A 23,267-nucleotide genomic window follows, 5' to 3' on the forward strand; every position below is an offset into this window, starting at 1 on the left:
GTAGACATAATGAACGCATAATGAACGCCGACATGTCAACCCTTATGCAAAGACTAGATTACATTCTGCAGGAGTTAAAGGAGATCTCATGCTTTTGAGAGGTCAACCTGTACTTTCCCACCAGGGACCTAACTGTGTGTAAATGGTGTTTACCCCCTAAACAGACCATGAAAGTCTCCATAATTGATGCGACCATTTTGTATATTTAAATGGTTAGAAATGTTCCTATAAGTGTGCCTTCACATCCAAAGGGCCAGCAGATTCTTGGAAGTACAGGTTGACCTCTCAAAAAACATGGAATCTCCTTTAACTCCTGCAAAATGTAATCTAGTCTTTGCATAAGGGTTAAAAACGAAGCACCCATCCTACCTAAGAACAAGAAAGCATGCAATCCAGTCACTGCTTTGTAATGTATATTTCTTTCATGAATTTAAAATTCAGGTATCATATTAAAGATGGAAACAAAGTCCTTACAGTTTAACTATGAAGTCTTGGGAGCACATCTGGATGAAAACCTTAGTTGTAATCCTGACTCCAAGCTTGGAAGTCATGGGGCCTATACATCAATTAGAGATGTGCGACGGGCACTTTTCATGTTTTGTGTTTTGGTTCTAATTCCATTTTTGCGTTTTGGTTTTGGCTTGGTTTTGCCAAAACCACCCTTTCGTGTTTTGGTTTTGGTTTTGGATCTGGATGATTTTTGAAAAAAAAACATAAAAACAGCTAAAATCACAGAATTTGGGGGTCATTTTGCTCCTACAGTATTTTTAACCTCAATAACAATCATTTCCACTCACTTCCAGTCTATTCTGAACACCTCACACCTCACAATATTGTTTTTAGGCCTAAACGTTGCACCAAGGTGGCTGTATGACTAAGCTAAGCGACACATGTGTGCAGCACAAACACCTGGCCCATCTAGGAGTGACACTGCAGTTACAGACAGGATGGTACTACTCAAAAACTAGTTTCCAAACAGCACATAATGCAAAGAAGAAAAAGAATTGCAATGAGGTAGATGTATGACTAAGCCAAGCGACACAAACAATTAGGCCCATCTAGGCGTGGCACTGCAGTGGCAGACAGGAGGGTAGATATAAAAAAAGGCCCCAAACAGCATATCATGCAAAGAAGAAAAATAATTGCAATGAGGTAGTTGTATGACTAAGCCAAGAGACACAAACAATTGGCCCATCTAGGAGTGGCAATGCAGTGGCAGACAGGAGGGCAGATATCAAAAAAAGGCCCCTAACAGCACATGATGCAAAGAAGAAAAAAAGGTACACCTAGGTTGCTGTATGACTAAGCAAAGCGACACAACCACCTGTATCTAGTAGTGTCACGCAGTGGCTGAATCTCGAGAGTGGGCTGCAATTGTTCGGTCCACTGACAGCATCTCCAGCACGCTCCAGTCACTTTTAAAAGAATTCTGCAATTGGTGGACTTATACGGCAGTACCCCAGGACTAATACAGCAGTACCCCTGGACTCATATGGCAGTGTCACACAGGATGGTACTTTTCAAAAACTAGGCACCAAACAGCACCTCATGCAAAGATGTCGAAGAGGTGCAATGAGGTAGCTGTATGACTAAGCCAAGGGACACAAACAATTCCCACTGGAATTATACGTTCAAATCACTGTAATTATACGTCCAAATTACTGGAATTAATTGGCAAGATCACTGTAATTAATAATTATAAATCATTGAAATTAATTGGCAAAATCACTGTAATTATACCTCCAAATCACTGGAATTAAATGGCAAGATCACTGTAATTAATAATTATAAATCTCTGAAATTAATTGGCAAAATCACTGTAATTATATGTCCAAATCACTGGAATTAAATGGCAAAATATCGCTATCGCCTGCCTAGTGAAGTGGAATCTAGATGTGATTTGGTACCGGGGACACAATACCTCCATCATTTGTCTAAATCCCACTGCACTAATGGCGGATACCGGGTGCACGTCTAACACCAACATAAATGTCAAGGCCTCAGTTATGAGGGCTTCCATCGTCATGTGAAGCTGAAGCACTAGTCATGAACATAGGCCAGGGCCTCAGCCGTTCCTTGCCACACCCTGTCGTAAATGGCATATTTGCAAGTTTACGTTTCTCCTCAGACCATTTAAATTTCTTTTTTGGGTCTTTTTACTGAACTTTGGCTTTTTGGATTTTACATGCCCTCTACGATCACATTGGGCATCGGCCTTGGCAGACAACGTTGATGGCATTTCATCGTCTATGTCATGGCTAGTGCCAGCAGCTTCAGCACTAGGAGGAAGTGGTTCTTGATCTTTCCCTATTTAATCCTCCAAATTTTTGTTCTTCATTATTTTTTGGAGTTATATAAAACAATATGCAGCACAGGAATTACTGATGGCTGATGGCCAAGACACTACCACTGGTCTGATGCAGCACAACACAACAATACTGTATGGGACTTGTGGTTGTTGTTATTATTATTATTATACTGCAGCAGAGGACATATAGCAGCAGCGTATAGCGTCACTGGAATTACTGATGACACAGGACACTACCAGTGGTCTGATGCAGCCAAACAGGTTGTTAATAATAATATAATTGTAATTTGTTATACTGCAGCAGTGGATATATATATATATAGCAGTAGCGTATATCGTCACTGGATTTACTGATGACACAGGACACTACCAGTTGTCTGATGCAGCCCAACAGGTTGTTAATAATAATATAATTGTAATTTGTTATACTGCAGCAGTGGATATATATAGCAGCAGCATATATCATCACTGGAATTACTGATGACACAGGACACTGGATATATGGCAGCAGAGAACACCAACACTGTGAATGGCTGGACTGATACAGCACAATACACTGACTAACCTGGACTGGTCTGCACAACACAGCACCACATATACAGCTACACTGGATATATGGCAGCAGAGAACACCAACACTGGGACTGCCTGGACTCAGGGCCGGTTCGAGCCCTCTCTGCGCCCCGTGCAGGAAATGGGGGCTTGGCTTAATACAGGAGCGTGGTCAGTTACGCCCCCTGTATAGTAGTAGTGCCACTTAAATGCTGAGCGGTGCGCGATGACGTCATCGCGCACCGCACAGCAAAAGGTCCTCTACACGAAGGGAACTAGACACGTAGCGTCTAGTTCCCTTCACAGGGGACACAGCCGCACAGCCGGGGGACACAGCTGGCAGCGGAGGGCACAGCAGTGGTGGATCTTGCCATGGTGCGGTGCCCTCAGGATGGCGCCAGCACCCTCCGGAAGGCGGCGCCCCGGGCAAAAGTCCTGCTTGCCCGTGGCAAGATCCGCTACTGCCTGGACTGATGCAGCACAATACACTGACTACACGGGACTGGTCTGCACAACACAGCCCCACTTTACAGCTACACTGGATATATGGCAGCAGAGAACACCAATACTCTGACTGCCTGGACTGATGCAGCACAATACACTGAGTGACTACACTGGACTGGTCTGCACAACACAGCACCACTTTACAGCTACACTGGATATTTGGACTGGACTGAGCAGCACACTTGTCACCCCACTATCCCGCCCCAATAAACAGAGACTGAGCACACTGAATACACGTCCTCTCACTCTCTGAGACTGGAGTGAAAATGGCCGCGACGCGTGGCTCCTTATATGGAATCCCCAAATCCCACGAGAATCCGAGTCTAGAGGGAAGATCCGAGCCTGGATCGGATCTGGACTCGGAAGGCAAAGTTTGGGGGGGTTCGGTTCTCTGAGAATCGAACCCGCTCATCTCTAACATCAATTGGTGCAATTTTGCATTTTGCAGATGACTGTGTAAAAAACTTGGCATGTATGAGGTTCACCGATTGCCGATTCTAACCAAAAAGTGATCAGAGTTGGCAGATCAGATTGTCCAATCTAGGTTGTACTATGGTCTAGTGTATGGTAACAATCAGCCGATTTGCAGACCGTTACTAGTATTTTATTAGTAAAATGGGCACTTTCACGATTCACAAATCTGATCTTTGGATGAAAAAAATTGGTGGATTGGAGAATGTTTAGTTTTGTGGGAAAAACACAGAATCAGTGAACATCTTTCTGCAATACTGGCGTGTTTTCTTTCTTTTTGTTACTACAGAATGACAGCATCTTTTCTGAATTCAATTAGAAACATCCCTGATCTGCTTAACTCCACCCATCATTACATGCTAGATGCTGCCCCCTTGAAACCTTTACCATTTAGATGCACTAACTTCAGGAATTTTCCAAAAACTCAGACATGTGGGTGGAGAGGGAAAAGTGTGTTCCCCATGTACTGGTATGGACTGTTTTCTAGCAGTTGCCATAAAACCTCCTAACAGATGTAGGGACTGGAAATTAGGGTGCCATATAATTGTTTCATGACTCTTCCTATACTGTATAGTATCTTATTTATACAATATAGGAAGAGTCATGAAACAATTATTTAGTTTCATTTTCCAAATCTGCACACTCAGGGGTCTATTTACTACATCATCAATGCAGATTTTTTTTTTAAATGTATATATGGGATCAGTCCGATTTGCCAGCATCCCGAGAGTGGAAATCCTGACAGGGGGAAGGTAAGAGTGTTCCCCTCTCTCCCCTAACCCTTCCTTCCTGCAGCCTACCCCAAACCTCCCCCCTTGGTGCCTGACCCTAACCTCCCCCCATTGGTACCTAAATCTAATCCCCCCTTCCTACAGCCTTACCCTAAACTCCCCCCCACACATACACACAGCCTAACCCTAACTTCGCCCGGCTCTATCCTACCCGTTATTCTTACGTTTGGAATGCCGGCTGTCGGGATTCCGGTGCCGGCATTCCAATTACCTGGATCCCGACAGACAGCATCTTGATGCAATTCTATATATATATATATATATATATATATATATAATGTCCCACATGTGAGGCACTTCTCTGTATATCAACAGCGTGCCAGGGTGCTCAAGCACCAGTAGGTAGATATCAGAAAAGCAGGCACTCAGCTGGTCTGAACAACATCACAAATCAGACACCAGTGTTGATGTGACATTTCAGATATTTAATCCATTTTGTAGCAAAACATGACAAACAGGTATTCTGTCACGGCCATTTTAGCAAGGCCACGCTAAAAAAAATTTATGTCTATGGTGAGGGGGTGCATTTTTGAATGTCTATGGGGGAGGGGGGGGCACATTTTTTTTGATGCTTACACTGGGAGCCAAATTGTCTAGAACCAGCCCTATATATATGTATACAGCAATAGTGAGTAATTGTAATAATGGTATGGTCAAACCTGGACCTATCGGTTACCAAATGTCTCGCTCGTTAGAGGCTATTCAGACAAATACAAATATTCCAAGTTTACACATTTATTAAAAACCATGTTCACATAAAAATTTACTCATGGTAGACAGTGTGCGTTTTTTTTTACAGAAATTCCTCTCTCCACTTCTTGCTTTGAAGATCAGAGATCACAATTGCAGGAATAATCCAATGCGTTTCATCTCATGCTGAGACTGCATCAGGGGTAGATCTACAAAAACAGAGTGTACAACTTACACTTTTCATCTATGTATCAATGTACAATATTTAAAAAACAATAACATATACATTAGTAAAAGAGAAATTGAAATATGCATAGCGAGTACATCAAAATACAAAATGTTAAACCAGTAAAGTAACAGAAGTGACAGAAAGTGCAAAGGGGGAAATGTTAACAAATAGCCCCCAATATTACTATAGAGACACATACCTTCAGATGGATATTGATGTGATCAACAATTGTGGATGTATATCTAGTGTGGATACTTTGAGTCGATTAATGACATATCTGTTTCTTTCCATATCTGTTATGCACACCAGTGCCTGCAGGAATGTACTGGTGTTTGAACTGTTATGCACACCAGTGCCTGCAGGAATGTACTGGTGTCTGAACAGAGAGGGATGCAAAACAAATGAACTCACAGACAGACTGGGAAATATGACATAACGTACACAGAAGGTGATAGGGTAACAAAACCAACACAGAGTGAACAGAGAAGCCCAGAGGCTAAGAAACTGGGTGTCTCCCTAGTATTAGAAATGCTCAGATGGAAAAAGCAAGATGTTGTGTTTTAATACGTAGAGAACCCAAAATGCTGTTGCTAAGGGCAACAGCAAAACCCTAAAGGGTTACCAACGGGTGTGGCAGTAAACTCCTTGGTCAGAGATGGAATAATAGACACAAGGAGAGTCTCCACAATCCTAATTCTCACTTGCAGGGCCCAGGTACAGCTTACTGCCACTAAACTGACACATGGACACCCTGCACAGTGAGAGAGGATTAAGCAGGCAGGTCTGAAAGTACAGCCACAAACCTGCTGGGTTCACAGAATATCAAAAGAACCTCAGCAGGCTAAACGACTGACTCCAGTCTTACTGCTAGGTCTGGATTGGCAGAGTGTAGTACCAAATCCCCAGGCCTATTTGCAGTAAGCAACAACAAATACAAAGCTACACAGTACTGGCTAACTTTCAGGAACTGACTAACCAACAAAGATTCAGCAGCATCTGCTTAACCTGAGAAGAGGCCTTATAAAGCAGGTGCTGTCCACGCCCCCCTCAGACCTCACAGACTGTGAGCACAAAAACCAGCACCGGATCCCCTGCCTGTAACCACTGCACAGCAAAAGACCCGAACCGGAGTATCAGCTGCGCTCAGGTTACTCCGCTAGCACTTGTCTCCCGGTTGCCATGACGACGTGGCAGCACAGGGCAGGAGACCCTAACAATATCACAATAACCTACCAGGAGAATATTGGTCTTACATTTTACCTATGTACAGTACATGCCACACATCAATAATATCTTGATAGTCGTCCTACCATTGTCAATATAAAGGATCACATACCTGATTTCCTATTCAAGCTAACAAACAAAGGTCAATCAGATAATTGAACAAAGGTTAGGGAAAGCTCCAAACTGGATTCAACCTAATAAATGCATAATTAAATCAGAATTAGCTTTATTGGCCAGGTATACTTGCGTATACAAGGAATATGTCTACGGTTTGCTATACAACAGCCAAGTAGGTAACAGATAAACAGGTGTGGGGCGGAAGAAAAGTCAGACAGATAGGTATACCGTAGGGACACAAGTGAGTTACATGTACGTCTAGTCAGTCAATTTTCAGGAGTTCAGCAGGTGGATCGCTTGGGGAAAGAAACTCTTGAGGCTTCTGGTGGACCTGGCGGGGATGGCTCTGTAATGCCTGCCTGAAGGAAGCAAGTTAAACATGTGGCCGGGGTGTAGCTGGTCCTTTACTATCTTTGTTGCACGCTTTTTAGCTCTGGACAGGTACAGGTCCTGGACTGAGGGAATCTGTCCTTCGCGCTGGCGCAGCCGTACCATTCCAGTATCGAGGAGCACAGTACCGACTCCACAAACGTGGAGTAGAAGAGGAGCAGAATCTTCTGTGGGATGTTGAACTTCCTTAGTTGCCTGAGGAAGAACAACCTCTGCTGCGCTTTCCCGGCAGTGGTGTCCCCAGGATCTTGAAGGAGTCCACTAGTGATACCACACTGTCAGCAATTGTGACTTCTTCCTGAAGTCCACTATAATCTCGACAGTTTTAAGGGGGTTGAGCTCAAGGTTGTTGTGGCTGCACCACTGGGACAACCGGTCTACTTCCCATCTATAGGCCAATTCATCCCGTCTTTGAGGAGGCCGATGACGTTGGCGTCATCGACAAATTTGGTGATCTTTACTGATTGCACCTTGGAGGTGCAGTCATTTGTGTGCAGGGAGAAGAGCAGGGGTGAGAGGACACAGCCCTGAGGGGCCCCTGTACTAATGGACCATGCCTGAGAGGTGAATTCCCCCTCTTTCACCACCTGTGTCCTATCTGTCAGGAAGTCTACTATCCAGGAACAGGTAGGGACCCCTAGTTGAAGTAATTTGGGGTGGAGGATGCTGGGGACGATTGTATTGAAGGCTGAGCTGAAATCAACAAATAGGACCCTCGCGTAGGAACCGGGGATGTTTAGGTGCTGTAGAATGTAGTGCAGGCCAAGGTTGACTGCGTCCTCGACACACCGATTCGATCGATAGGCGAACTGTAGGGGTCCAGTTGGGGACCACTCACAGTTTTCAGGTCATTCTAAACCAGACGCTCAAATGTTTTCACAACCACAGACGTCAGTGCTATTGGCCTGTAGTCGTTCAGGTTCGTGATAGAGGGTTTCTTGGGGACCGGAACAATAGGGGACCTTTTGAGGCAGGAAGGGACTTTCTGTAGCTCCAGCGATTTGTTAAAGATCTTGGTGAATATGGGGCCGAGTTGACACGTGCATGCTCTCAGGGCAGATGGTGACACTCCGTCTGGGACCAGGGACTTTCCAGGGTTTGGCCCTTTTGAACAGTGCCTCCACCTCTTCTTGGGCAACTTGCAGTGCCTGGAGTTGGCCGTCGGTGTTTGGGGCATAGTAGAGGTGATTGTTTGGATCACAGGGGACTTCTTTTGTGAACCTGCAATAAAAGTGGTTCAGCTCGTCTGCTAGGTCTTGGTGCATGGTGGTGGACTTTGATGTTTTCTTGCAGTTGGTTATGGATTGCATTCCTTTCCATACAGATACGGGGTCATTGGTGGAGAGATCGTTTGTTAGCTTGTCGGAGAACCGCTTCTTTGCTAGCCTGATTTCTTTAGTCAGAGAGTTCCTGATCCGCTTGTATAGTGCTCTGTCACCGCTGCTATAGGCCTCCTCTTTGGCCCGATGAAGTTGCCTGAGCTGGGATTTGAATCAGGGCTTGTTGTTGTTGGAAATGCGGTAAGTCTTGGTAGGTACACACATGTCTGTCAGGTCGTTCAGATTGGTTGTAGAGGCTTCAAAGACCCCCCATTCCGTGCAGTTGAAGCAGGCCTGGAGCTTCACCTTAGCCTTGTTGGTCCATTTCTTAACAGTCTTGACGACAGGCTTAACCGCGCTCAGCTTCTGTGTATAGGAAGGGAGTTGGTGGACGAGGCAGTGGTCATTTAGGCCGAGTGCAGCACGCGGGATAGACCGGAAGGCAGACTTGAGGGTAGTGAAGCAGTGGTCAAGCATGCGCCCTTTCCTACTGGGACATGTGACTTGTTGTGTGTACTTAGGGTAGTTCCTTGTTCAGGTTAGTTCTGTTGAAGTCACCCAGCACTATAATCAGAGAGTCTGGGTGTTTTTGTTCTATGTCGGCTATGAATACGGTCAGCTGGTGCAGGGCTTCATTCGCACAGACGAGGGGGTGGGGGGGGGTTGTAGCTTCCCACAAGTACAATTAAGGCAAATTCCCGGGGGGGGGGGGGAATAATAGAAGGGGTTGCAGTTGATACTTAGCATCTCCTGGTGAGGGCTACATGATTTGCCTAGGATTGTGACAATGGTGCACCATCTGTCGTTGATGTAGAAGCAGATTCCACCACCCTTAGTTTTTCCTGAGAGAACCTTTAAGCAATTGGCCCTGAATAGTCTGAAGCCCGGCAGAGTCATTGTGTTGTCCACAATATGGTTGTCCAGCCACGTCTCCGTAAAGCAGAGGGCGGATGCCCCTGCGCTGCCCAGAAGGAGATACAGTTTGTCAAACTTGTTTGCCAGTGAGCGCACGTTCAAGAGCAGTATCACAGGAAGTGCAGACCGGTGCCCTCACCGCCACCACATCACTAGGGCACTGCACAACAGCCTCTCCTCTGAGCCTAGGTCCTTCTACTAAGGCCGACATGAAGGTCTCCGTCATTCTCCTTCTGGGGCCGCTGATCAGCCCGCCAGCTTCCGTCTGGGCTGCTGCAGCTGCTCGGTCATTCACTTCTGCATCCACGACGTCTGCATCCCTGCCACACAGGGCAGCAAGGGCAGCGGGGGCTGCAAGGGTTGCTGATCCACCCACCGACGGGCCCGAACGTGGGGTAAGCGGGAGCACTCCAACTTATGAGGGCTTCCCTGCTGTATTTGGTCTCAGGTGGGGTATACAAGCCAGGGGAAAAAAAGGGGAAATAGGTATTTTGGCTGAGCTGCATAGCTCCGAGGCAGCCATCGGCGGCGCCATCTTGGATTGTAATCGCTATAATCATTGTTGCTATAACCTATTGCTGCTCATTATCCAATGGGTATGTTTGAAGAAGTGATAAATAAAATTACTTTGCCTTTTCTGTTGCTGATTTAGTAAATTATTCCAGGACAAAGCAGGCTTTTGGAATGGTGTTAGAATCTAATTCCTATTGTGTATGTGTGAAAAATCTCAGTGTGAGAGGCCTTTGAAGTAGATTTCTTGTGGGGGTAGTGATAACATATGTCCTGGGGAATGGCTGGGATCCTGCAATTTAAAATGAACAGTGACCCTTCGTCAATACAGAGCTTGAATATACTGTATATTAGTTGAGTAATGCAAGAAGTCAGAGTTATTTGTTGCTCAGAGAACAGAGGTGAATGATGTCTAAGTGAGGGGCTGGATGGAGCCAAAGATAGGTTGTAATCCACAGTACCTAGTCTGGGATATCCAATGTAGAGTACAGTAGATTCCAAACTGAAGGACTTCTCAGGGAAGTGATGGAGGGATTTCAATCCAGTGTGTATCATAGCGCAGGAATGAAATCCGTTGGTTTTGATGAGATGTCCACGTAGAGTAGTACAAGTTAAAGATAAGTCCTTGGATATTTATGATGATTCAGTTGTGGTGAATTTAAGCTGTTTTATGGAGATGATCAGGAGCATGCAAAAGGTGAGGCAGGTACAAACATCAGTTTCACATTGCTGCTAAATCCATATTAACAACATAATTAGATTGTATCCTACATTTGTATACTTGTTTTCACAAAAATTATTCACCTTGATGGCCATATTTCAGTCCTACCATTGTCAATATAACACAACAATCCTGATTACATAATGTATATCAAGATTGGCTAGATTCATAATTTGGATTGCAATAATAACACTATTGTATATACACCAGGGCTTAAAGTGGTCCTAGAGAGGTGGTGGAACTCACTTACACGGCCACCTACCCCCCCAATCACATTAAGCGGAGCCAGGGCTAGTGTTTTCGACATTCACCTGCAAACTAAATAAGTGCCCTACTTCCCATCTTTATAAAGGGACATTGGCCCTCATTCCGAGTTGATCGCTCGCTAGCTGCTTTTAGCAGCAGTGCAAATGCTAGGCCGCCGCCCTCTGGGAGTGTATTTTAGCTTAGCAGAAGTGTGAACGAAAGGTTCGCAGCACTGCTACAAAAAAAGATTGTGCAGTTTCAGAGTAGCTCGAGACTTACTCCTAGCTAGCGATCACTTCAGTCTGTTTAGTTCCTGTTTTGACGTCACAAACACGCCCTGCGTTCTGCCAGCCACTCCCCCGTTTCCGCAGGCACGCCTGCGTTTGTATCTGACACGCCTGCGTTTTTCAGCACACTCCCAGAAAACGGTCAGTTACCTCCCAGAAACTCCCCATTCCTGTCAAACACTCACCGATCAGCAGTGCGACTGAAAAGCGTCGCTAGACCTCGTGTGAGACTGCAATGGCTTTTGTGAAAGTACGTCGCGCGTGCACACTGCACGCCATATGCATGCGCAGAAGTGCTGATTTTTTGCCTGATTGCTGCGCTGCGAACAACGGCAGCTAGCGATCAACTCGGAATGACCCCCATTGATCTTACAAAGATGCAGTGTGGTCACACAATAGTACCCCCAATTCAAATGACACCACACAGTAGCACAATCTTATTCACATTACACCGCATGTAGTGCCCCTGATTTATATTACACCACATAGTAATGCCCCTTATTCAGGTTAAATCACTCAGTAGTGCCCTTTATTCACATTGCCCTACACAATGGTACACGTTATGCTTCACAGTAGTGGCCCTTATACACAATTCCCACAGTAGTAGAGCCCCTTACACATAATGCCCACAGCTGTAGTGCCCCTTACACATAATGACCACAGTAGTGCCACTTACACATAGGGGGTGATTCCGAGTTGTTCGCTCGCTAGCTGCTTTTAGCAGCATTGCACACGCTAAGCCGCCGCCCTCTGGGAGTGTATCTTAGCTTAGCAGACGTGCAAACGAAAGATTAGCAGAATTGCGAATAGAAATTTCTTAGCAGTTTCTGAGTAGCTCCAGACCTACTCAGCCATTGCGACCAGCTCAGTCCTTTTCGTTCCTGGTTTGACGTCACAAACACACCCAGCGTTTGCCCAACCACTCCCCCGTTTCTCCAGCCACTCCTGTCTTTTGCAACTCGCACGCCTGCGTTTTTCCGCACACTCCCATAAAACGGCCAGATTCCGCCCAGAAACACCCACTTCCTGTCAATCACACTACGATCAGCACAGCGATGAAAAAGCTTCGTTATGCTGTGAGTAAAATACCTAACTTTTGTGTAAAATAACTAAGCGCATGTGCTCTGCGAACCTTGCGCATGTGCAGTAAGCGACTAATCGCAGTATAGCGAAAATCGGCAACAAGTGAACAACTCGGAATGACCCCCATAATGCCCACAGAAGGGCTGCTTATACACAGAATACCCACAGAAGTACTGCCACTTACAGTATATACAGAATGCCCACAGTAGTAGTGCCACTTACACATAATGTAGTAGTGACCCTTATGCACATCTCTGCCTATGTCACTTCAGCGGCTCAATGCCTGTGTCCATCGAGCAACTCATGCCCTGTATCCCTCAAGCAGCTTCCCCACCTCTCTTGTCCCTCCAGCCCCCTCTCATATTGCCTTCAAGATGCACAGAGCCTGCTCCTCTTCATGGGCTATCTTGACTTCAGCAGCGGTGACAGCATGACATCACATATGCCATGCCAGAAAAGGAAGCCACTAGGACCTGAGAAGGGGATGAATGTTGTCCAACAGACACAGTGTGATTGAGTACCAGGAGGGGTGGGCTGTAGATGGAGGAGGACTATCGAGCCAGCAGAACCTGGGGTGGGGGGTGGGTGACTGCAGCTCATCAGTAACTCTAGTGCTGCCTGCATCATCTATCGACATAGGTGATGGGGATGCTTTTCTGTTGGAATTACTGTGCAGGGCAATGAAGGAGACGGAATTAGTTCCCCCTACCATTACAGGTGGTGGTACTCAGTTCCACCTCATTACCCCCCCCCCCCCCCCCATTAACTCCTGACATATACATAACTTTACTTCATATATTTATATCATTTTACAATTATATCAATCAGTTAGATAAAAATAACCAGGGTCACATTCAGAGATGTCTCATATAAGGCATCTCAAAACATACTGCATATGCATTGTAGCCTGCATTCTTACCCCTAATCCCACATTATACATTATTCCACACACCATAATTCCTGTGACACATTATGCCATTATGCCACACACCACATTGGTCATGTGATACATTATACTACACACTGTAATACCTGTGATAAATTATGGCACACACAACAATGCCCATTACACATTAGGCCCCACAGTTAGGCTTCCAATTACTTTTAAATTACCTGCTTGTTGCCAGGGGTTTCATGCTATGGGTGTCATGCTCATTGCCAGGGCTGTAATGCTTGTTGCCAGGGGTGTAATGCTAGTTGCCAGGGGTTTTCATGTTCTAGGTTTCATGCTCATTGCCAGGGGTGTAATACTCATTGCCAGGGGTTTCATGCTCTGGGTGTCATGCTCCTTGCCAGGGGTATGTAATGCTCATTGCCAGGGGTTTCATACTCTGGGTGTCATGCTCGTTGCCAGGGGTGTGTAATGTTCATTGCCAGGGGTTTTCATGCTGTCAGTGTCATGCTTGTTGCTAGGGGTGTAAGTGCTGCCAGCGCTATGTGCTTCTGACATTTCCCGACTCTGTCAAATGTTAAAGGTCAAATATGACCTCTAGCATCTGTCTCCTCCATGGCGGCAGCTATTTTAGGATTGACGGATGCTCAGCAGAAGTGACGAGCGACATGCACGGACGTGCACATGGGACGTGCAGGAGCCGTGATGAGCCGGAGCCGCAGCTGGTAGTAAGGGGCCGGGCAGCGGGAGCAGGGGGCTGGGCCACAGGCGCAAGGGGCCGGGCAGCGGGCGCAAGGTGCCAGGCAGTGGGCTCAAGGTGTCGGGAACGGTGCCAGGAGCGGGGTGCAAGTGCAGCTGGGAGCTGTGAGAGTGCAGCTGGGAGCCGTGAGAGTGCAGGCGGGAGCTGTGAGGGAGCCGTGGAGTGCAGCCGGAAGCCATGAGAGTGCAGCCAGGAGCTGAGTTGAGCAAGTGCAGGAGCAAAGTCCCAGGAGCATTGCTGGAAATGGTGCCAGAAGCGAGAAAAAGGTGCTGGGAGCTGTGACCAGTGAGCGGGTGCTGCTGCAGGAGGTCCAGGCACTCTCCGGATAAGCAAGTATCATCACTGTCACACATTCCACTGTTATACACCATTACACATTCCTTTGATTGTATTGATTGTATTATCAATTACTGTTCTGTTGTGAATATTGGCCCTCATTCCGAGTTGATCGGTCGCAAGGCGAATTTTGCAGAGTTACACACGCTAAGCCGCCGCCTACTGGGAGTGTATCTTAGCATCTTAAAATTGCGACCGATGTATTCGCAATATTGCGATCACAAACTACTTAGCAGTTTTAGAGTAGCTTCAGACTTACTCTGCCTGTGCGATCAGTTCAGTGCTTGTCGTTCCTGGTTTGACGTCACAAACACACCCAGCGTTCGCCCAACCACTCCCCCGTTTCTCCGGCCACTCCTGCGTTTTTTCCGGAAACGGTAGCGTTTTCAGCCACACGCCCATAAAACGCCGTGTTTCCGCCCAGTAACACCCATTTCCTGTCAATCACATTACGATCGCCGGAGCGATGAAAAAGCCGTGAGTAAAAATACTTTCTTCATAGCAAAGATACTTGGCGCAGTCGCAGTGCGAATATTGCGCATGCGCACTAAGCGGAATTTCACTGCGATGCGATGAAAAATACCGAGCGAACGACTCGGAATGAGGGCCATTGTTTCTTTCCACTGTCACACACTCTTTTGATTGCATTTTTAATTACTGTTCTGTTGTAAACATTGGGGGGGTTTTTCGCAGCTAGGCTATAGTACCGTATTGTATTGCATAGTTTGTATTTTTTTCCAAAGGTAACAGAGAGTTAGACTTTACAAACAAAATGTGTGGTTCTGTGATTGAGACTCTCACTCAGTGCATGTCGTGCAAAATGTATGCGCACCTGGACTAACCGTCCCAGTGTGAATACATCTGCATGAGGTGTGTGCGAACAGTTGCCCTGGAAGCCCAGGTAACTGATCTAGAGCAAACCGTTGCGCGACTGAGAGATATTCACAATCTCGAGCAAAATTTAGGTGGATGAGTTGCAGGGGGACACACCGGTAGACGAGGACAACCAGGTAGCCAGCTGGGTCACAGCTAGAAGGAAGAAAAAGAGGGGTATGCACAACATCTCTGAACTACCAAACTCCAACAAATTCGCCCGAGTGGATGAAAATTCGGTTGATGGTAGTGAGGAAATGACGGAGCTGGAGGAGTCTGTTCCCTCTAGCAACCAGAGGAGCGGTCCCTCTGACAATGATGGGTTAAAAGAAAGTTAGGTACCTAGTCAGATTGTGGTGGTAAGGGATTCTATTATCAGGAAGACAGACAGGGTAATCTGCTACCAGGACCATGATCGCCATACAGTCTGTTGTCTCCCGGGTGCTCGGGTACAGCACATCACGGACGAGGTTGAAAGATTGTTGGGAGGGGCTGGGAACGACCCGGCAGTCTTGGTGCATGTTGGCACCAACAACAAAGTTAGTGGTAGGTGGGATGCTCTTAAGAAAGATTATAGAGACAGGCCAGAAACTAGAGGCAAGGACATCTAAGGTAATATTCTCTGAAATATTACCTGTGCCATGCGCTAGCCATGGTAGGCAGAGGGAGATTAGGGAGGTAAATGTGTGGCTTAGAGACTGGTGTAGGAAAGACGGGTTTGTGTACCTGGAAACTGGGTGGACTTCTCAGACGGGCACCATCTTTTTTGTTGCGATGGAGTGAACCTGAATGAGGAGGGGGAAGCAGTGCTGGGGGAAGGATGATTAGAAGGTTGGAGGAGAGATTAAACTAGGGGGTAAATTTACTAATATGGGAGTTCTATTTAGGATGGGATGTTGCCTATAGTAACCAATCAGATTCTACTTCTCATTTATCTAGCACCTTCTAGGAGATAATACCTGGAATCTGATTGTTTGCTATGAGCAACATGCCATCTTAAATAGAGCTCCCATCTTAGTAAATTTACCCATATGTGTCTGGGGGGAGGGTTTAGCTAAAAACTACGGGTCATGCAGTGAGAATAGTAAGGATGGAGTTAGTGAACTAAATGGGGGTGAAGGGGGGGAGGGAAATAGCAACCAGTAAGGGTGCTAACAAGGGTATTACCAAGGGTATTGCAAAAACATTAACTAACGATTATTATGGGTCATCAATACTGCATATATAAAATGAAGTCCCTAGCACAAGGGGGAATACTTAACTAAATTGTATGTATGTAAATGCTAGAAGCCTTGCAGGGAAAAAGGGGAACTAGAAGTCCTTCCAGCAAGCAAACAGTATGATATTATAGGCATTACTGAAACTTGGTGGGATGAATCTCATAATTGGCGGGTTATATACTATTGAGGAGAGACAGATTAAATAAACGGGATGGAGGGGTATGTCTTTACGTAAAGCTGTTTTTAAAACCTGATACACCAGAAGATATTCATGAGGGGACTGTAAATACTGTTGAGACATTATGGGTAGAAATTGCATGCGGGGGAAAGGGAACAAAAAAGATAGTATTAGGGTTATGCTACAAGCCGCCTGGTATTAATGTGTCTGATGAGAAAATTTAAAAAGTGGCAGGACTAGGAGATGTAATAGTGATGGGAGATTTTAACTATCCGGAGATTAATTGGACAAATGATTCATGTGATACTGCTAGGGGTAATAGGTCTTTAAACACATTAAATGATAACTACATACTTCAACTAATCGAGGAACCAACTAGGTACAACGCAATCTTAGACCTGGTATTAACAAACAATGGAGAATTGATATCAAATATTACAGTAGGGGAGCCCATGGAAAATAGCGACCACAATATGGTCACATTCAATATCAGTTTTCATAAGCAGTTCTATATGGGCTCAAATAGGACTCTAAACTTTAGCAAAGCCAACTTTGACATGATGAAGGAGGCTTTAAGGGACATTGAATGGGAAATTTTGTTTCAAGGAAAAAATACTTTGGAGAAATGGGAGATATTAAAAACGCTGCTCAATTATTATACTCATAAATTTATTCCAATGGGCAGCAAAGGAGTAATAATTCAAAACCAATGTGGCTTAACAAAAAGATTAAGGAACTAATAGGCAAAAAGAGGCGAGCATTCAAAAAATACAAATCAGACGGGAAAGCTGAGCCATTCCAGTACTATAAGGATTGGAATAAAATATGCAAAAAAGAAGTAAGTGCAGCTAAAATAGAAACTGAAAAGCTGGTATCAAAGGAAAGTAAATCAAACCACAAAAAGTTTTTTAAATACATCAATGGCAAAAGATTAAAGAAGGAGAGTATAGGCCCTTTAAAGGACAAGCTGGGCATTTTATTCAAAGACAATAATGATATAGCAGAAAAATGAAATTAGTTTTTCTCATCTGTATTCACAATTGAGGACCAGATGGCGGGATTAACACATAACCTCAGCAATGATAATGTCCCCATACTAAGTGCAGACCTAAAAGAGGAAGTAGTCTGTGACCGATTAAAAAAAATTAAGATGAATAAATCACCAGGTCCCAATGGAATTCACCCAAAGGTTCTCATGGAACTACACTCCGTACTAGCAAGCCCGCTATTTTTGATCTTTAATGACTCACTTACATGGTTCCCAAAGACTGGCTTATAGCGGAAGTAGTGCCGGTATTCAAAAAGGGAAGTAAATCTGAACCGGGTAACTATAGACCAGTTAGTCTTACATCTATAATGGGGAAAGTACTGGAAGGTATTTTAAGGGATAGTATACAGAAGTACCTTGAATCCAATAAGGTTATTAATAGGAACCAAAATGGATTTGTGAAGGATAGATTATGTCAAACAAACTTACTAGGCTTTTATGAAACAGCGCAAACCTAGATGAGGTGGATGTAATCTTTTTAGTCTTTGCTAAAGCTTTCAACACAGTACCGAACATGAGACTTATCTACAAGTTATAAGAACTGGGGCTATGGAGCACAATATGCACTTGGGTTAGAAATGGGTTATATAATAGGAAGCAGCGAGTTGTGGTAAATGGAACTTTTTCAAATTGGATTGAAGTAATAAGTGGTGTGCGGTGTGCCACAAGTGTCTGTACTCGGACCACTATTGTTTAACATTTTCATAAATGATCTAGCAGTAGGTCTAGAGAGCATTGTGTACATTTTTGCAGACGACACCAAACTGTGTAAGGTTATAAATTCAGTGGGGGATTCTGAGTCTCTTCAGAACAATTTATTTAAACTGGATGCATGGACAGCAAAATGGAGAATGAGCTTCAATACAGACAAGTGTAAGGTAATGCACTTTGGTAGCAAGCAAAAAAAATTCCACCTACATACTAAAAAATTTGCAGATTCTGTACTGGAAAAAGATTTAGGTGTTCACATAGATAACAAACTAAGCAGCAGTACCCAAAGTAGGATTGCAGCAAAGAAGGCTAACAAGGCATTAGCATGTATAAAGCGGATAATAGATGCAAGGGTTGAGAAAGTTATACTCCCATTATATAAATCCCAAGTGAGGCCACATCTTGAATACTGTGCACAATTTTGGACACCATACTACAAAAAGGATATCCTGGAACTAGAAAAGGTTCAGAGGCGGGCAACCAAACTGATTAAGGGGATGGAGACGCTGGAATACGAGGAAAGGCTTTCTAGGCTAGGCATGTTCACACTGGAAAAGAGGAGATTAAGGGGGGTAATTCTGAGTTGATCGCAGCAGCAAGTTTGTTAACAATTAGGCAAAACCATGTGCACTGGAGGGGGTCAGATATAACATTTGCAGAGAGAGTTAGATTTGGGTGAGTTATTTTGTTTCTGTGCAGGGTAAATATTGTCTGCTTTATTTTTACACTGCAATTTAGATTTCAGTTTGAATACACCCCACCCAAATCTAACTCTCTCTGCACATGTTATATCTGCCTCCCCTGCAGTGCACATGGTTTTGCCCAATTGCTAAAAAAATTGCTGCTGCGATCAACTCAGAATTAGGCCCTAAGAGGGGACATGATTAACATTTACAAATATATAAGGGGACAATATATAGAGCTTGTGGAGGATCTGTTTTTGATAAGATCGATACAGAGGACACGTGGACATCCACTCAAGTTAGAGGAGTGGAGATTTCGCACACAGAGGCGAAAAGGTTTCTTCACAGTAAGGACAATACGTGTTTGTAATTCCCTACCTGAGAGAGTAATAATGGAAGACTCAGTCAATACTTTTAGGAATGGGCTAGATAAATTCCTAATGGATAAGGATATAAAGGGTTATGGTGGGTAGATCACTCACAATAGTTAAAAAAAAAGAGGAGTAAACACAACGGCCGACATTCACAACAGATAAAATTAGTCGTAAAAATAAAACAGCGTAGGAGACCACAAATAGGTTGGACAAATTGTATTTTTTCAACCTCAAAAACTATGGGGGTAATTCCAAGTTGATCACAGCAGGAAATTTTTTTAGCAGTTGGGCAAAACCATGTGCACTGCAGGGGAGGCAGATATAACATGTGCAGAGAGAGTTAGATTTGGGTGGGTCATTTTATTTCTGTGCAGGGTAAATACTGGCTGCTTTATTTTTACACTGCAATTTAGATTGCAGATTAAACACACCACACCCAAATCTATCTCTCTCTCTACACATGTTATATCTGCCTCCCCTGCAGTGCACATGGTTTTGCCCAACTGCTAAAAAAATTTCCTGCTGCGATCAACTTGGAATTACCTCCTATGTTACTATGTTACATTTAGTATATTGACATGCGGACGCTAGTCCGCGTGGGAATCTGCACTTCCAGCCCTGTGCCTGCAAGCCTCCGCAGTGGCTGCGGGGGCTATAGTTATGCCACTGCCTGCTACTATCCAGAGGTACTGGAGTTGTCTTTCTGGGGTTTGGAAGTTGGTATTACATAAGTTTTTTTTAATTGAGATGTAAATAAGCATTTATTGTGCAATAAAAGCTTCTTTTAATATACTCACCTGTGCGCAAATTTTGTTGTCCTGCGATCAGAGCTGCGACTTGCATGGGCAAATTTACACTCCCAAGGGGGAGTGTAAATTTGCCCGTGCAAGTTTGCGATCTCATATGTACGCCATGTGAAAATGTCCCTCAGTCAGCGGACAGCTGCAAATCCGTTCGCATCTCACCCACCATCTAATTATTTTACCACTATGTGCAGTCTGTGCGCAGCCCAGGACTTACGCCTACAGTGTGATGAGAACAGGCAGATCGGGTCCAGAGCTGACATCACACAATCTCCATGAAAACGCTTGGGAACGCCTGCGTTTTCCCTGAAACTCCCAGAAAATGATCCGTTACAACCCACAAATGCCCGCTTCCTGTCAATCAGCTTGCAAATGGCTGTGTGATTGAAATTTTCGCACCAGCCTGTCGCTGTTCGGCGATGCCTATTGTTGTTTGGCGACGCACGTGCGCATTGTGGTGCATACGCATGTGCAGTCAATCGATAATCGCCCGTTATGCGAAAACGCACAGTAGCGATCAGGTCTGAATCGGGCCCATAATGAGGCGGAGGTGAAGGAGATGAACATTTTCATCAATCACTGAAGCAGATTTCGGTTTCAACTGGAACACTGAAGTACTGAGCGCTTTCCAGCTTTATTTAAGATATATACAGAAAAGGGGCGCTAATACATTTATATTTTTCCTGTGCAGGGTAAATACTGGCTGCTTTTGCATGTACAGTAGCCCACAAATGTCAGACAGCTTTATTTCTACACTGCAATTTAGATTTCAGTTTGAACACACCCCACCCAAATCTAACTCTCTGCACATGTTACATCTGCCCCACCTGCAGTGCAACATGGTTTTGCCCAGTTGCTTGCTATTCTGCTTTACTTACAAACATGAAACATTCTGTGAGTTTATATCCTGATTACGATTTAACAGAATATACCGTTGAAGTCATACACTGATGATATACCACTATGCAAAGGAATATATTGTGCTAAACATAGATGATTATATTGCTGTTATATGTATGTTAATCTGCTGCTGTATAATGGGGGTAATTCCAAGTTGATCGCAGCAGGAAATTTTTTAGCAGTTGGGCAAAACCATGTGCACTGCAGGCGAGGCAGATATAACATGTGCAGAGAGAGTTAGATTTGGGTGTGGTGTGTTCAATGTGCAATCTAATTTGCAGTGTAAAATAAAGCAGCCAGTATTTACCCTGCACAGAAATAAAATAACCCACCCAAATCTAACTCTCTCTGCACATGTTATATCTGCCTCCCCTGCAGTGCACTTGGTTTTGCCCAACTGCTAAAAAAATTCCTGCTGCGATCAACTTGGAATTACCACAATCTTTCTATACACTTTTCCCTGCAATTTCTGCCTCGGCACACTGGAGTCAGGGAACTGAGTCTGTCTCATCATGGTAAAACAAAACATCTGGGGCTTTGTTGCTGATTTCGCAAAGCAGCAATTCAACTTTTTTCTCCTTGCCTTCAGTTTTACAGGTATCCACTGACACCTTCTAAAATCTGAAAGAACTGCTGTTTCAGTACTTTTTAATATCTTAAATGTCTGGTGAATAAGAAAATAGTAGCAGTTGTATTCTTAAACTAACACCAATAGGCTTTTAGCTGCAATAAAGGGTGAAGAGTAGCATACTGTATGTTGGTATCTTTTGCCACTGTACGTGCTCCAGAGCCAAGTAGACGGGCAATGCTAAGTCATACGCATCTCGGATGCATTGCTACTTGCCACTGAAAGGGTGTTTCTGGGAGGTGATGGGCCATTCACATGTAGGCTGTGTATAGTAAGAGCATGTCATCAGAATTACCATCTACGCAGAGTTTTGCTTACATGTAATTACGTCTCTTGTCATATGGATCTTTCACATCAGGGGCAGGACTGATGATGATGATGATGACTTTGAAACCTAATATAAGGCTAAGGGCACTTGGACCACATGTAAGGTTATACAACCCCACATACATGCGAATATGCATATTTGGTTCCATGCAGTGGTGCTGAGGAAGGAGGGGTTACTAATCACCTGAGCCCCGGTTTGATGGAGGGGCCCAGGTCCCCCCTCCTTCACTGGCAGCTCTTCTCCTCAGCGTGTACTGGTCTGCAGTGTGGCCAGGCATTCACTTAAAATAAAATAAAAATTCCAGTATTTTAAGGGTGGATGGCCACACCTTCCATAATTAGGCCATACCCCCTGAAAAGTACCTGTCCCCAGCCAGGCTCTCTACTGCCCTGGTTCCATGCACATAAAGTGGCAGCAAACACAGCCTAGGGGGTCTATTCATAAAGCAGAGAAAAGCACTGTTTTGCATTAAACAGGGCTTTTCTCTGCTTCCTGCTATCCCCTGACTTCTCAGCTTTCCACTTGAGTTCAGGTTCGTCATCTCAGGATTGCGTAACCTGAACTGCTGTGCGGTAACTGCAGGGAAGCTCAATGCTTCCCTGCTCTCTGTCCACACCCGGCACTGGCTCGGCACCCTGACCTCCCAGCAGCCACTATGGCATGCCAGAGGGTCAACAGGTGGCTCATGAGCAGAGGGACCTCTGGACATAGCAGAGGAGCACCGCTGGAGGAGACAGCATCGCTGAAGACCCAGATACCGCAGTGCATCGCCGGAAGGGTGAGTATACATCAATTGCTACTTATAACAGCTGTACATCGCATCGAACTGATGTATAGTAACAATTCGTTTTTTGTTTTCATTATGAATACACCCTAATTTCTGTTCAACTTTCCATCTGTCTCAAAATGCTTTGTGCAGATAAGCTGCTAGTAACAGGCACACTGTACAAGTGTAACATACAGAACAAACCTTCTTTAAAATACTGTAGAGCCCTGTTTACTTTTACTTTGTTTATTTATTAGCAGTTATTTATATAGTGCACACATATCCCACAGTGCTTTCCAGAGAATACAATATTTGGCCATTCACATCAGTTCCTGCCCCAATGGAGCTTACAATCTATATTCCCTACCACATGTACACACACATTCATGTTAGGGTTAATTTCTGTTACAA

The 23,267-nt window shown here is 44.7% G+C and overlaps 1 long non-coding RNA gene across 3 annotated transcripts in view; it reads right to left on the reverse strand.

Moving 5' to 3' along the window:
• Positions 1–5,344: 5,344 nt before the first annotated feature.
• LOC134900062 (uncharacterized) overlaps positions 5,345–23,267 on the reverse strand; it is a 191,395-nt gene continuing 173,472 nt past the window's right edge. For all 3 annotated transcript variants that reach the window (XR_010173586.1, XR_010173592.1, XR_010173598.1), the window contains one exon: positions 5,345–5,524. This is a non-coding gene — a long non-coding RNA (uncharacterized LOC134900062). The remainder of the gene's footprint in view (positions 5,525–23,267) is intronic.

Source organism: Pseudophryne corroboree, chromosome 1, assembly GCF_028390025.1.
Source record: "Pseudophryne corroboree isolate aPseCor3 chromosome 1, aPseCor3.hap2, whole genome shotgun sequence".
Taxonomy (NCBI): Eukaryota; Metazoa; Chordata; class Amphibia; order Anura; family Myobatrachidae; genus Pseudophryne; species Pseudophryne corroboree.